Source organism: Cherax quadricarinatus, chromosome 17, assembly GCF_038502225.1.
Source record: "Cherax quadricarinatus isolate ZL_2023a chromosome 17, ASM3850222v1, whole genome shotgun sequence".
NCBI lineage: Eukaryota > Metazoa > Arthropoda > Malacostraca > Decapoda > Parastacidae > Cherax > Cherax quadricarinatus.
In genome coordinates, this window is record NC_091308.1 from 24,536,813 (window position 1) to 24,549,754 (window position 12,942).

Genomic DNA, 12,942 nt, shown 5'->3' on the forward strand with positions numbered 1-12,942 from the left:
GTATCAGGTAGCTACCAGCTAAGTAGCTACCTGGTAAGTAGCTACCTGCTTTTCACTGGGTTTATATAACATTTCCTCCCATATTTTTCACCCTAGTACGAAGTTGCAGTAATGTATAGGCTTGGGATAAGGCCACATTAAAATAACGATCTTCAGTGCGGGCGTCTGGGAGTGAGCTTGACGCCGCCCAGTGCGGTTTACTGAACATTGAATGCCAGTGTGGTTTAACTGACTTACTTGGGACCCACTGGTGAGTCTGCCTTAACAATGCTGGTATACTGGGGCATACTTTCAATAAGCAATGGTGTTAATACGTATGCAACTGTGCATTACGGGAGGAGACATGAGAGAGGGCGTGCTGGGAGTCTGTGTTGAGAGCACAGCATCAACTCACCATTACCTACACTTGAGTGGGTGTGCGTGAGAGTGCCTCTGTGTGACGTGCACGCGCCAGAGGCCACCAGGATGCACGCAACACTCCCTCACACTCAAATTCAAGTGGATACCACCTTCAATAACGCTTTGTGCTTACTGCCCGCTAGCAGCGCCCTCTACCACTACACTAGCTCAGACTCCAAGTGGTACGTGGATGGATATGTAACGAAAATTGTTTTTACGATTATATTAAAGCAATTTTAATTCTACAAGAAAATGAAGAGAAGGAATCTGGAGTCTAGGTCGTCCTGCAACCTATGTTCTCTTCAATATATCTGAGGGTATTACCTGTATGTTCCAGTAGTCGAATTTCCCATGGTAGCTGGATATGGCGGGTGTTGTTTGTTACAGGTGCAGCAGTTATAACACTGATGCCTGACAGTCAAACACGACCAGCTCAAGACTAGTTACTCTCACTCAACACTCTTCACTCCTTATATGACTATTTTCGTGTCTCAATTAATTGTATTCATGTTCGTAATAATGATTATGGAGGTGGCAATATCCTGGAGGTCGCAGCACTCATCTCTGATCACTATTAAATTCGTTCCTTAGCTTTGTTCACTCTCACGGGAATAATTTGATCACAACCCCTAAGGAGAATAATCTAGTATTTTTTTTTCCCTGTTTCACTTTCAACGGGAAAATGTTGGTCAAGCGTGGTCCGCGAGCCACGGCAGGACGATCCACATACACGACTTGTAATCACACACAAGGTGAGGAGGTGTGAGGAAAGTTACGAGAGGGTTGGTGTGCCTGATCCCTGGCACCACACTCTCTCTCTCATAGGAAGGCACGAGCAAGAAGCCACTACACAGCCTCTTGATTGGCCTCTTGGTGCTTATCCTGCTCACCCCAACCCTCAGGTGTAACCCCACACCAGTTCCCCTCAGACCCTCCACCTTACCTGCCTCACCCCTCATCTGGTCCACACCTCGCATGCCTCACATAACACTTACCCCACACCTTACCTGCTTCACGCCTCCCTCAGTTCACACCTCACCTGAATATCCAACACCTAACTATCCAAGACTTCACTTGTCCCACATGTCACCCGCTTCACTCCGTTACCTATCCTGTGTGACCGGTTTCGAGAGTTCGTCTACCTTTGCAGTCCGGCCTTTAGCTAAGCTTCCATACTGACCGCCTGGTCAACCAGGCTGTGCTAGCAGCTCCCAGGCTATCATACCTTTACAACCCAACTAGTCCGGCACATATATTAGGAAGTTGTCTATCTTCAGTCGGACAATAGTTCTGATATCTGCTGGTAATATGTTGAGTCTTGGATCACGAATGTTAACACAGTGCCAAATCAACCAGGCTGTGATGAATATGTGGGGCAGCGGGCCTCCAGAAGCAACAGCCTGGTTGACCAGGTAAGCACCAGACAAGCCTGGCCCATGGCCGGACTCCGAGAGTAATGAGACTCTCGAAACTCATCAAAGGTATATCAAAGGTACAGTATTCTTTATACCCATGATCCTCTTGCTTTTCACTGTGCTTATTACACAGACTCATATAATTCACACCATTAACTTTTAACATCAGTGTACAGGTTAGAGACCAGGATCTCAAGTATCTTCCATAAAAAGCTGGGGTGCCATGAGTACACTAAGATAACACAATGTGTAAGGGGCCGAAGGCTTTTCAGCAGCCTCCTGTCATACATAATGTGACTTAGCAACAGACTCTCAGCTGTCTTCAAGAGGAAACTTGATAAGTTCCTTAAGTCAATTCTTGATCAGCGGGGCTGTGGTTCGTACGTTGTGCTCTGGGGTCAGTAGTAAGATCCACCAGGAAGCCTGATCTGGGACCGACAAGGGGGCGTTTACTCCCGTTTACACCTCTGGTGTAAATTGTGGGACCCATAGCCTCGAAGAAGTGAGGGGAGAATACTTGGATTTCTTCCTGAAGCTATTTGAATATTCCACTTCCCCTACCACCCCATCTTTTCATTCTTTTTTACCAATATATTTTATTACATAATACGGTAGAAAAGATTTAAGAGATACATTGTTGATATACAGATGGCATATACAGTACATGAGATGTGATACATGTCTAGGACATATTGTTACGTGTTTGTCACTGATTATAATGCGAAAATCTCATCCAGTTCCTCAGAACTGGGGCGCATACCCAAAATACAGCAGGCACTACCCCTGTGAACAGCAGCGCTGAGTCGCTGGTACAGAAAACTAGCTGCCCTGGGATCCCTAGTTACCCTGATGAGTCTTTTGCCTAGCTCCTTAAGGAACTTAGATGCACTCTTTCCCCATGAGCCAAGGGTCTCCGAGCCTATACCTGGAGTTTACCTGGAGAGAGTTCCGGGGGTCAACGCCCCCGCGGCCCGGTCTGAGACCAGGCCTCCTGGTGGATCAGAGCCTGATCAACCAGGCTGTTGCTGCTGGCTGCACGCAAACCAACATACGAGCCACAGCCCGGCTGATCCGGAACTGACTTTAGGTGCTTGTCCAGTGCCAGCTTGAAGACTGCCAGGGGTCTGTTGGTAATCCCCCTTATGTGTGCTGGGAGGCAGTTGAACAGTCTCGGGCCCCTGACACTTATTGTATGGTCTCTTAACGTGCTAGTGACACCCCTGCTTTTCATTGGGGGGATGGTGCATCGTCTGCCAAGTCTTTTGCTTTCGTAGTGGGTGATTTTCGTGTGCAAGTTCGGTACTAGTCCCTCTAGGATTTTCCAGGTGTATATAATCATGTATCTCTCCCTCCTGCGTTCCAGGGAATACAGGTTTAGGAACCTCAAGCGCTCCCAATAATTGAGGTGTTTTATCTCCGTTATGCGCGCCGTGAACAAACATATAATGATGGGCAAGTTCTCTGTATTTTCTAGATTTTTGGGACTCCCTGAAGCTGGCGGCTGCCCCTTCTTCCTCCCTGGTGTATTCGATATAGGTATCAGCCAAGGTATATGCACAAGTGTAGTCCCACACCACCTGCTTGCCGTCTGTCCAGGCTTGAGTGATACCATCTGGACGCTTTTGGCTGCCATCAGATCTGCATAGTTGGGGTGGCTCCCTTACTGCTGGGCATCCGGCTGTTGTGAGGCTCCTCTTGATAATGTTAACTTCCTCATTTCTTGCAATCTTTCCCTCAGATTTACGGCACACAAGACCATGGTACCCAAATCGGTCTGCTGCTTCACTGCCACAAATACACCTGTGTTCGGCGAGAATTGGGGAGGCAAGTCGAACGGCAACAACGATGCAGATGGTCTGTGAGTCGAGGCATGTGCCAAGACTGGAGTTGGGAACAGCCAACAGAAAGTCCCCTGCACGAGGAGCTCTTACTGCTGGGAGGCAGGCTCTATCCTTCCCCGACACACTCTGAAGCATTTCTGAGGCTATGTTCTCCACTACTGGGCCATCCCAGTGCGACTGTTTGTAGTTATGGGGGAAGCAGGTCTGGTTTCAGAGCCCACTAGATTATCCCAGATCATGACTCTCTCAGTAGTAGTACCAGTTCCTAGTAACCAGTTACCAGTAACCAGTGTACCAGTAGATGACTCACTACCAACCATCTGCATGAATCATTGACTGTTATTCATATTGCTGCTGACCATAGCAGGATTTCAAACACCCCTCACCCTGTAGGCACTTGTGGGTCAGTCGAAGATAGGGAGCAGAGAGAGGCAGGTCGGCTGTTGGTGCTTTCCCATACTTTCCGTTATATTATACGTACTACCAGCCTACGTGAGTATTCTTACCCCATCCACGTTATCGAAACCCACAATACAAATTGGTGACAGCGGTGTGGGCGTGGATTTAAGGGTATTTCAGACGTTAGAAGACTGTGGGTTGCCGGCAGGTCAGAGGTGAACCGTGCCACCTCCAGCTAGCCACTTACCCTCACTCTCCTCCACCCTGTGTCGCTCCAGCCTGCAAGCCTGTTGCAGCCATTTTTCAAGCTTCCTGGCTTAGTTCGTGTGCTAATTGCTTCAATCTCCGAGGAGTTGACCCAGATTTTGAAATTAAACCAGTCAATAAGCCAGACTGTGGAAGTGAACGCTAGTCAGCCTGCCTCAGCCTACCATCCAGCCTGTCTCCTGTCATCCACCTGCTCCTTCATGCTATGTGCATCGTTACACGTCTTCCAGTCAGCCATTCTCGTGGGTTAAGCCAGTCAGCCAACCCAGCTTCTAACCCAGCTGAGAGAGAGAAGTAAGCCACGCAAGTTCCTCTGAAGTATTGTCTCATATATCGCTTGTGCTTGGATGCTTCTAAGAGTGGTCTTCACCATCCCTGTGGCATAGAGTGGCTTAGTTAATTAAGCCACCTTCGTGGGTAGTGAGTGGAGTGAGCGCCAGCGAGAGCCACGCTCCCACCACCACCACCCGCCATCCACTCACCCACTCTTCACTCATCTACCTGTGGCTTTTTCCACCCTTGTACCGGGTCCTTGTACTGTTTGGGCTCACATAATTGGTCAAGAGATTGTAGCTGGCGCCAACGATAAAGCCAGTTATGTGAGTTCACCTAGAAAGTGCATTTCTTCGACAACAGTGTAAGTGTAGGAAGCGTCATCACCTGCACAGAACGTCTTCCCCTCATCACTAGTCACTCCGTCTGATGCTCCAGACTTCAGTGATAATTTTCTGTTTAGAAACATTTTTCTTGCATTTAAAGACATTTGCGTGTGTGAGACATTTATAGTGAATTTCTTGTGTACTCTAAGCCTTGTGTTTTCAGTGTAGACTCAGTGTTTCTTTGACTCATTATTTTTGCAATATTTTTCAGTGTTATCACTCATCTCATATTTTTTTATCTGTGTTTTTTTTATGCTACTCTCTGTCTGTAGTATTATTCTGTAGTGTACCAGTCAGTCACTCCGTGTGAAGTAATTCTTTTTTTTATTTATCTTATGTTCTTTTAGCATTGTATTCTCCAGTATTTGTCGTATACCAAATTATCCATTTATTTCTGTGTCTTTTTTTCATATGCCAGCAGTGTCTCATTCCCTGATCTTTTCGCAGACTTGTGTACCATTATTTTTGCCAGCAATTTTTGTTGTATCAGTCACAGCAAGATTTTGTTGTAAGAATATACTAAAAAAATGAATAAGTGAATATGTGGTGTGCCCCGCCACTTGTAAGTGTTGTGTGCCCCGCCACTTGTAAGTGTTGTGTGCCCCACCACTTGTAAGTGTTGTACTTCCAGTTTTGTGTCTTGTTTTATTTTTATTCATATTTTTCTTATTTCTTTGAACAAATTCACTCTTAGTGTAATTTCAATTTCTTTTTTAACGTTAAGTGTTTTCTTTACTCTGTTTGAGTAAATTGTTTTGTCTAATTTACAATTAAGAGTTAAAGTGTTCAATCAGTTTTTCTTCATATTTTTATTTTATTATTTAACCTACATTTTCCCAGTGTAACTTTTATTACTGCATTGATTATTTCTGCACCTTATTTTGTTGCACTTGTTCTGCAGTGAATTATTTTGTTGCACTTGTTCTGCAGTGAATTATTTACTTTTATTGATATTTTTATACATTATTATTCTCAGTTCATTATTGTTTGAGTCTTGTTTTTCATTTTATTATTTTTTCATGTTGTCTTTGCATTATATTTTAACTTTGTTTATGCATTCTTAGAAAATATTTAAATTTCCCAGTTATCTCTCGTTGCATAAAATTTAGTAATTTTATTTTATACTTTTTACATTGATTTACAATTGTATCAGTTAATTTCTTTATTAGCAAGAGTACAGACACCTCATTTTGCATTTAATTCAGTCTCCAGTAATATTTTTACTTGTAAATTTCAATGTATTTTTTTTTATCTTGTCCAGCAGTCCTTTACATTGAGTTGTTCTTCCTCTTGCAGTGTATCTTAGACATTTTTATTACTTCTGCAGAATTAGTTGCATCTCTTTTATTTTAATTTTAGCATTTTGTATCATTTTCATTGTTCATTATTTTTGCCTTATTTGTTCTTGTGCAACTTCTTTGCCATTATGTCTCACATACCGTCAAGTGATACTTTAGTGAATGTCGACACTCAGACCTCTCAGGCTACTGCTGCTCCTGTCATCAGTCCTCACAGTTCCTTATCGATTGACAGACCGACCCAGACACTGAGACACTATAGTTTTACTTGTGATTCCCTTGATGCCTTACCTTTATTCAATGGCCATGTACATAGTCTTGAAGCATGGTTTACTGCCATTCGTTCTCATGTTAATGCTCTAGTTGACGGTCCTCCTTCAGAGGAAAGTCTTATCAGACTTGCGAAAGAAGCTCTTCATCGATCCCCTGCTGCTGTTCATGTTGTTGATCTCCTTGAAATGCGAGACTTCAGGAATCTTACTAAGTGGTCACAATATGAGGAACTGATTCGTTCTTTCCTCGTACCAGTAAAAACAGCTGATCCATATGTCGTTTTTAGGGAACTGGTGAATGCTACACCCATGACTAATGAATCGTTGAGTGCATTTGCTGTTAGATTAGACAAACTTTTATCATCATTTATCAATGCTGTCCAGTCCTCAGCTTTTGTCCCTGACGAGGATAAACCATCCACAGTGTCGTTTGCTAAAATAGCAGCTTTTGGAGCAATCAGAGAACTGATGCCGCCTGCTTCCGTGTGTGCTTATGAGGCTAATCCTCCAACTGTGACGATGGAACCACTTACAGCCCTAAATCATGTACGTTCCTTATGCCCCCAGGGTACTTTCCCATGTATCAAAAGTAATTTCACACCTTTGCCTCAGTCTGCACCACCTCTTGTTTGCACCACAGCGACAAATCGTGGTCGTCAACCATCTCAGCGATCACCAAGGACCAGTGTACAGAGCCATTATAAGCCTCGTAGTATTCATAGTGCATTCAGTAACCATAGTCAGTGGACTTGTTACAACTGTGGGTTCCGTGGCCATATTGCAATTAATTGTCCTGATAGTTACCCTAAGAGGCGTCGTACTGATGATGAGTACCAGTCAGATCTTCCCTACTGTACTTATCATAGAATACATGGACATGACACATCTGAGTGCAATGCTCTCTACAACCTTCAGTACTCTAGGTCTTTCCGTGGCCGTTCCAACCGCAGAACCCGTAGAGGAAACAGACGCCATGGTTCTCAAACTAACCAGAACCAGGCTCATTCTTCCAATTTGGGGGAATTCGAGCGCTCCAGTCAAACCATCCCATGGTGACAGTAGGTGATAATGAGTACACCATCCCCGTTCACAATTCCTTTGAAGCCTTAAGCAGTCTCGAGAATGACAATCCTGCTGATGATGTTGCTTCACATGTCTCTGACATAGATGATTTTGGGGATGAAGTGGAACAAATCTTTTCTGATGACAATCCACCCTTTTGTTTGCACATAACTTCCAATGCAACCATAGGCCCTATAGTGCAAGCATCTGTTCATAATGCGCCCGTTCATTTGTTCATGGACTCTGGTGCGCAAGTCAATATTATCAGGTCTAGTTTGTTTAGGGATAAGCAGTTACGACATGTCCTTCTCGTAGAACCGACTCATGTGTCCTCCCTTAGTGGAGTAGCTGGTTCTCACCTGCGTGTCTGAGGTCGGACTTCCCTCACTTTTTCTATCCAAGGTAGAGACTTCACTGCTTCCTTCCTTGTTGTCGACCAGATTACTTTCCCTGGTGACCTTCTACTGGGATTTGCTTCCATGCGAGACTTACGCATTGTGCTCGACCCTTATCGATGGCATGCCCAAATTGATGACTTGATCATACCATTTTGGGGTTACCAGCTTGGATCCCAGATCTGCCATACTGCTGCAGAGTACGACGTTCGGATTAAGTCCTTACAGGCCAGTGCATTTTCCAGTAGCGTACCCAAGCGGTCAGGCACTGGTGATCCTGTCACTCCTGTCTGTGTTCCTGCAACTTCAGACTTGCAAGATAGTGTCCAGTTACCTCAAGTGTCCGAGGACGCTCTGACTACCTTGAGTGCTGAGCCTATCCCTGCAATGTCTGCTAGTTCAAGTAGAAGTTTCTCCACAGGGGATGCCTTGTCGGAAAACGATTACTTGCAACTAGTAATGCCATCTCTTGTTGATGTCACATGCCGTCTGCAGAAAGACGTTTCTGTCGCAGCTAGTGCCCTCACTAGAGTGTCTGTTGTTGTTCCTAGTGTTCCAGATGGTGATAACGTCCTAGTTGACAGTGATTCTTGCAAAGTAAAAGGTTTATTTGTTGAGCCATCCTTACATGTTGTAAGAGATAGTAAGATCCATTTCTTCCTAGCTAACACTTCTGGTCACAGTGTTCGTCTCAGAGCAAATACCAATCTTGTTGACCTTGTTCACTATCCTTACCCTGTTCAGGTAGAGGATGAGTTGTCACCTGACCAGTGGGTCGGTGCTATTTCTACCGGGGAGACCTCATCCACTTCACGTGATCAATCTGTTCCACCAGTTGAGGAGAAAGACTTAGCTCCCACTGACTTCCCAGATGAAGTCAAGCGTTTGTTGACTCTGTTGAACAAACGTCGTAAAGCCATTGCCTTACCAGGTGAGAAGATGGGTATAACGAACTTATTGTCCCATCGTATTCCACTTGAATCTGGTACTAGACCTATCTATATACCTGCGTACAGAATGCCTCATTCACAAGTTGCTGTCGCAGAAGAATTGATCAATCAAATGCTTGATGATGGAGTTATTGCACCTAGCAATTCACCTTGGAATGCACCCTTGATCCTAGTACCTAAGAAGGATGGTACTTGGCGCCCAGTGATTGACTTTAGGAAGTTAAATGCGAAAACTATTCCAGATCGCTTCCCACTCCCTGTACTGGGTGATCTTTTACGTAACATCGGAGATAACAAAGTCTTTTCAACCCTGCAGATGATGCGAAGTTAATGAGAAGAATCAAATCGGATGAGGATCAGGCAAGACTACAAAGAGACCTGGACAGGCTACAAGCCTGGTCCAGCAACTGGCTCCTTGAATTTAACCCTGCCAAATGCAAAGTCATGAAGATTGGGGAAGGGCAAAGAAGACCGCAGACACAATATAGTTTAGATGGCCAAAGACTGCAAACCTCACTCAAGGAAAAAGATCTGGGGGTGAGTATAACACCGAGCATATCTCCTGAGGCGCACATCAATCAGATAACTGCTGCAGCATACGGGCGCCTGGCAAACCTACGGATAGCGTTCCGATACCTCAGTAAGGATTCGTTTAAGACTCTGTATACCATTTATGTCAGGCCCATACTGGAGTATGCAGCACCAGTTTGGAATCCACACCTAGTCAAGCACGTCAAGAAATTAGAGAAAGTGCAAAGGTTTGCAACAAGACTAGTCCCAGAGCTACGGGGATTGTCCTACGAAGAAAGGTTGAGGGAAATCGGCCTGACGACACTGGAGGACAGGAGGGTCAAGGGAGACATGATAACGACATATAAAATACTGCGCGGAATAGACAAGGTGGACAAAGACGGGATGTTCCAGAGAAGGGACACAGACACAAGAGATCACAATTGGAAGTTGAAGACTCAGATGAATCAAAGGGATGTTAGGAAGTATTTATTCAGTCATAGAGTAGTCAGGCCGTGGAATAGCCTAGAAAGTGACGTAGTGGAGGCGGGAACCATACATAGTTTTAAGGCGAGGTATGATAGAGCTCATGGGGCAGGGAGAGAGAGGACCTAGTAGCAATCAGCGAAGAGGCGGGGCCAGGAGCTGTGACTCGACCCCTGCAACCACAAATAGGTGAGTACACACACACACACACACAATGATGTAATGATGTATCACAGTGGGCACCTGTGACGAGCGGGGTCCCACAGGGGTCGGTCCTAGGACCAGTGCTATTTTTGGTATATGTGAACGACATGACGGAAGGGTTAGACTCAGAAGTGTCCCTGTTTGCAGATGATGTGAAGTTAATGAGGAGAATTAAATCTGATGAGGACCAGGCAGGACTTCAAAGAGACCTGGACAGACTGGACACCTGGTCCAGCAAATGGCTTCTCGAATTTAATCCTGCCAAATGCAAAGTCATGAAGATAGGGGAAGGGCACAGAAGACCACAGACAGAGTATAGGCTAGGTGGCCAAAGACTGCAAACCTCACTCAAGGAGAAAGATCTTGAGGTGAGTATAACACCGAGCATGTCTCCGGAAGCACACATCAATCAGATAACTGCTGCAGCATATGGGCGCCTGGCAAACCTGAGAACAGCATTCCGATACCTTAGTAAGGAATCATTCAAGACACTGTACACCGTGTATGTCAGGCCCATACTGGAGTATGCAGCACCTGTTTGGAACCCGCACTTGATAAAGCACGTCAAGAAACTAGAGAAAGTACAAAGGTTTGCGACAAGGTTAGTTCCAGAGCTAAGGGGAATGTCCTATGAAGAAAGATTAAGGGAAATCGGCCTGACGACACTGGAGGACAGGAGGGTCAGGGGAGACATGATAACGACATATAAAATACTGCGTGGAATAGACAAGGTGGACAAAGACAGGATGTTCCAGGGAGGGGACACAGAAACAAGAGGCCACAATTGGAAGTTGAAGACACAAATGAGTCAGAGAGATAGTAGGAAGTATTTCTTCAGTCATAGAGTTGTAAGGCAGTGGAATAGCCTAGAAAATGACGTAGTGGAGGCAGGAACCATACACAGTTTTAAGACGAGGTTTGATAAAGCTCATGGAGCGGGGAGAGAGAGGGCCCAGTAGCAACCGGTGAAGAGGCGGGGCCAGGAGCTAGGACTCGACCCCTGCAACCACAAATAGGTGAGTACAAATAGGTGAGTACACACACACACACACACACACAATAGTTACCCCTTTCCATTCTCTCGTTTTCATTCCGTAAGAGAAAACTAAAAATGGTCAAGGGGAAACTGCAGAAAATTAATCTACCTCTCTTTATATTCAATGCTCACGTAAATATCGTTAAATATTACTATCATTAAAAATATAGCAGTCTAAAAACCGCTGCTCAAAAGTAGAGCGTTAAGCTGATTGCTAAAAGCTCTCTATATACATACTGTCCCTGTTCATGAAGTAGTTAATAGAAACAATTAGCTTCATGCAAGCAATCTTTGAAATATTGCATAGAGCATTATAAATCATGCAATGGTTACGAGAGAACACAAATATTGTAAGAATATATTACTGATACTTATGTAGCTATAAAACAAAATAACTCAGTCAAGTCAGTGGCTTTTTTCATTGCGAGTCTTTAGTGGGTGTTTCATATTTAGGTAAATATGCCTTTCTGTTTTTAATACACAATGATACTAAATATAATAATTTATATAAGAGTCACAGCAGTGCTACAACATTGACATTTGTTAGTGAATAGTTGTGCTTAACATTACACAAATCAATTTTCTGTTTCGGCAGTTTGATGCAAAAGGTCTGTCCACCTACTTTGGGTTACAGTGGGTACTAAAAAAAATATGTTCGCTTCCTGTTTTCCTGGAATCGCTTCCGGATGTCACTGTCCCCGCGGCCTGGTCCCAGACCAGGCTTCCTGCTTGCTGGCCTGATCGATCAATATTGGCTATATCCCTTAATCGTCGAGAAAGGGCACTAAGGACTTCAAAAGAAATAAGCCACATTGCTTGGCCTTCCTGGGTTATCCTGGTTTATTAATCCTCGGGAGTTAATGAAGACTTAATAAGTCTTCTTCATATTTCACGTCTCCGCCAGAAAAGTAAATTAAACATGAAAAATCTTTGTAATGCTGTATCATTTTTTGCAGACCATACTAGAATTTGTAGGGGAATAGCGAAGGTACTTGAAGGCCTAGTCACAATTCTGCACTGCCGTCATAACATACCGAGTGTGAGATATGGGAGAAAATGTAAAATAAACTAAATGAAATGCAGGGGAACTGATTTGAGGAACCTGTCAAGTTCATCTTGAAGACCGTCAGAGGTTTGTTGGTAAGTACCTTATGCATGAAGGTAGAGCGATGAAGAGTCTGGGACGTTTGAAACTCATCAAGTTTTCTTTCGTTGTGCTCGTCGCACCCGTAGCAAGACTCTTATTTTCATACGAAGTGATTTTTGTATGCAGGTTTCTGACCAATCCCTCTAGGATTTTTCAGGTGTAAATTATGATGAATCTTTCGTATGCGTGCCAAGGAATAATTAGAGAGATTTCATGCATTTCCAGTAGTCCAGATGTTTGACTGAGTGTAGACAAGCAGTGAAAGTTCTCTCTATGTTTTCCAGCTCAGCAGTCTCGCCTGCCTTGAAGGGGAATGTCAGTATACAGCGGTATTTCAGTCTAGAGAGAACAAGTGACTTGAAGAGTATCATTATTGGCTCAGCATGTCTTGAAAGTTCTGGATATCCAGCTTCAATTACTGTGATCCCTGAATGTGAGATCCTCTGTCACCATTACGCCCAAGATTCACTCACGGAACTTTTGCTCTACTGAATAGTTTGAGTTTGTCCTGTATTTCGTTTAGTTCTTTCATCAATTCTTTCATAGCAAAGCAACTGAAATTTGTCCACACTGAACATCATATTGCTATCTGAGGCCCACTG

At 44.3% G+C, this 12,942-nt stretch overlaps 1 protein-coding gene across 2 annotated transcripts in view; it reads right to left on the reverse strand.

The window, feature by feature from the left end:
* The window catches only part of gukh (GUK-holder), a 1,015,958-nt gene that overhangs the window by 479,181 nt on the left and 523,835 nt on the right, over positions 1–12,942 (reverse strand). The window contains exon 1 of one of the 2 annotated variants that reach the window (XM_070085875.1): positions 724–1,102. The exons of the other annotated variant lie outside the window; for it this stretch is intronic. The gene's annotated coding sequence lies outside the window, so the exon portion shown is untranslated. Of the gene's footprint in view, positions 1–723; positions 1,103–12,942 lie in introns of those variants that run through there. 2 annotated transcript variants of the gene reach the window in all.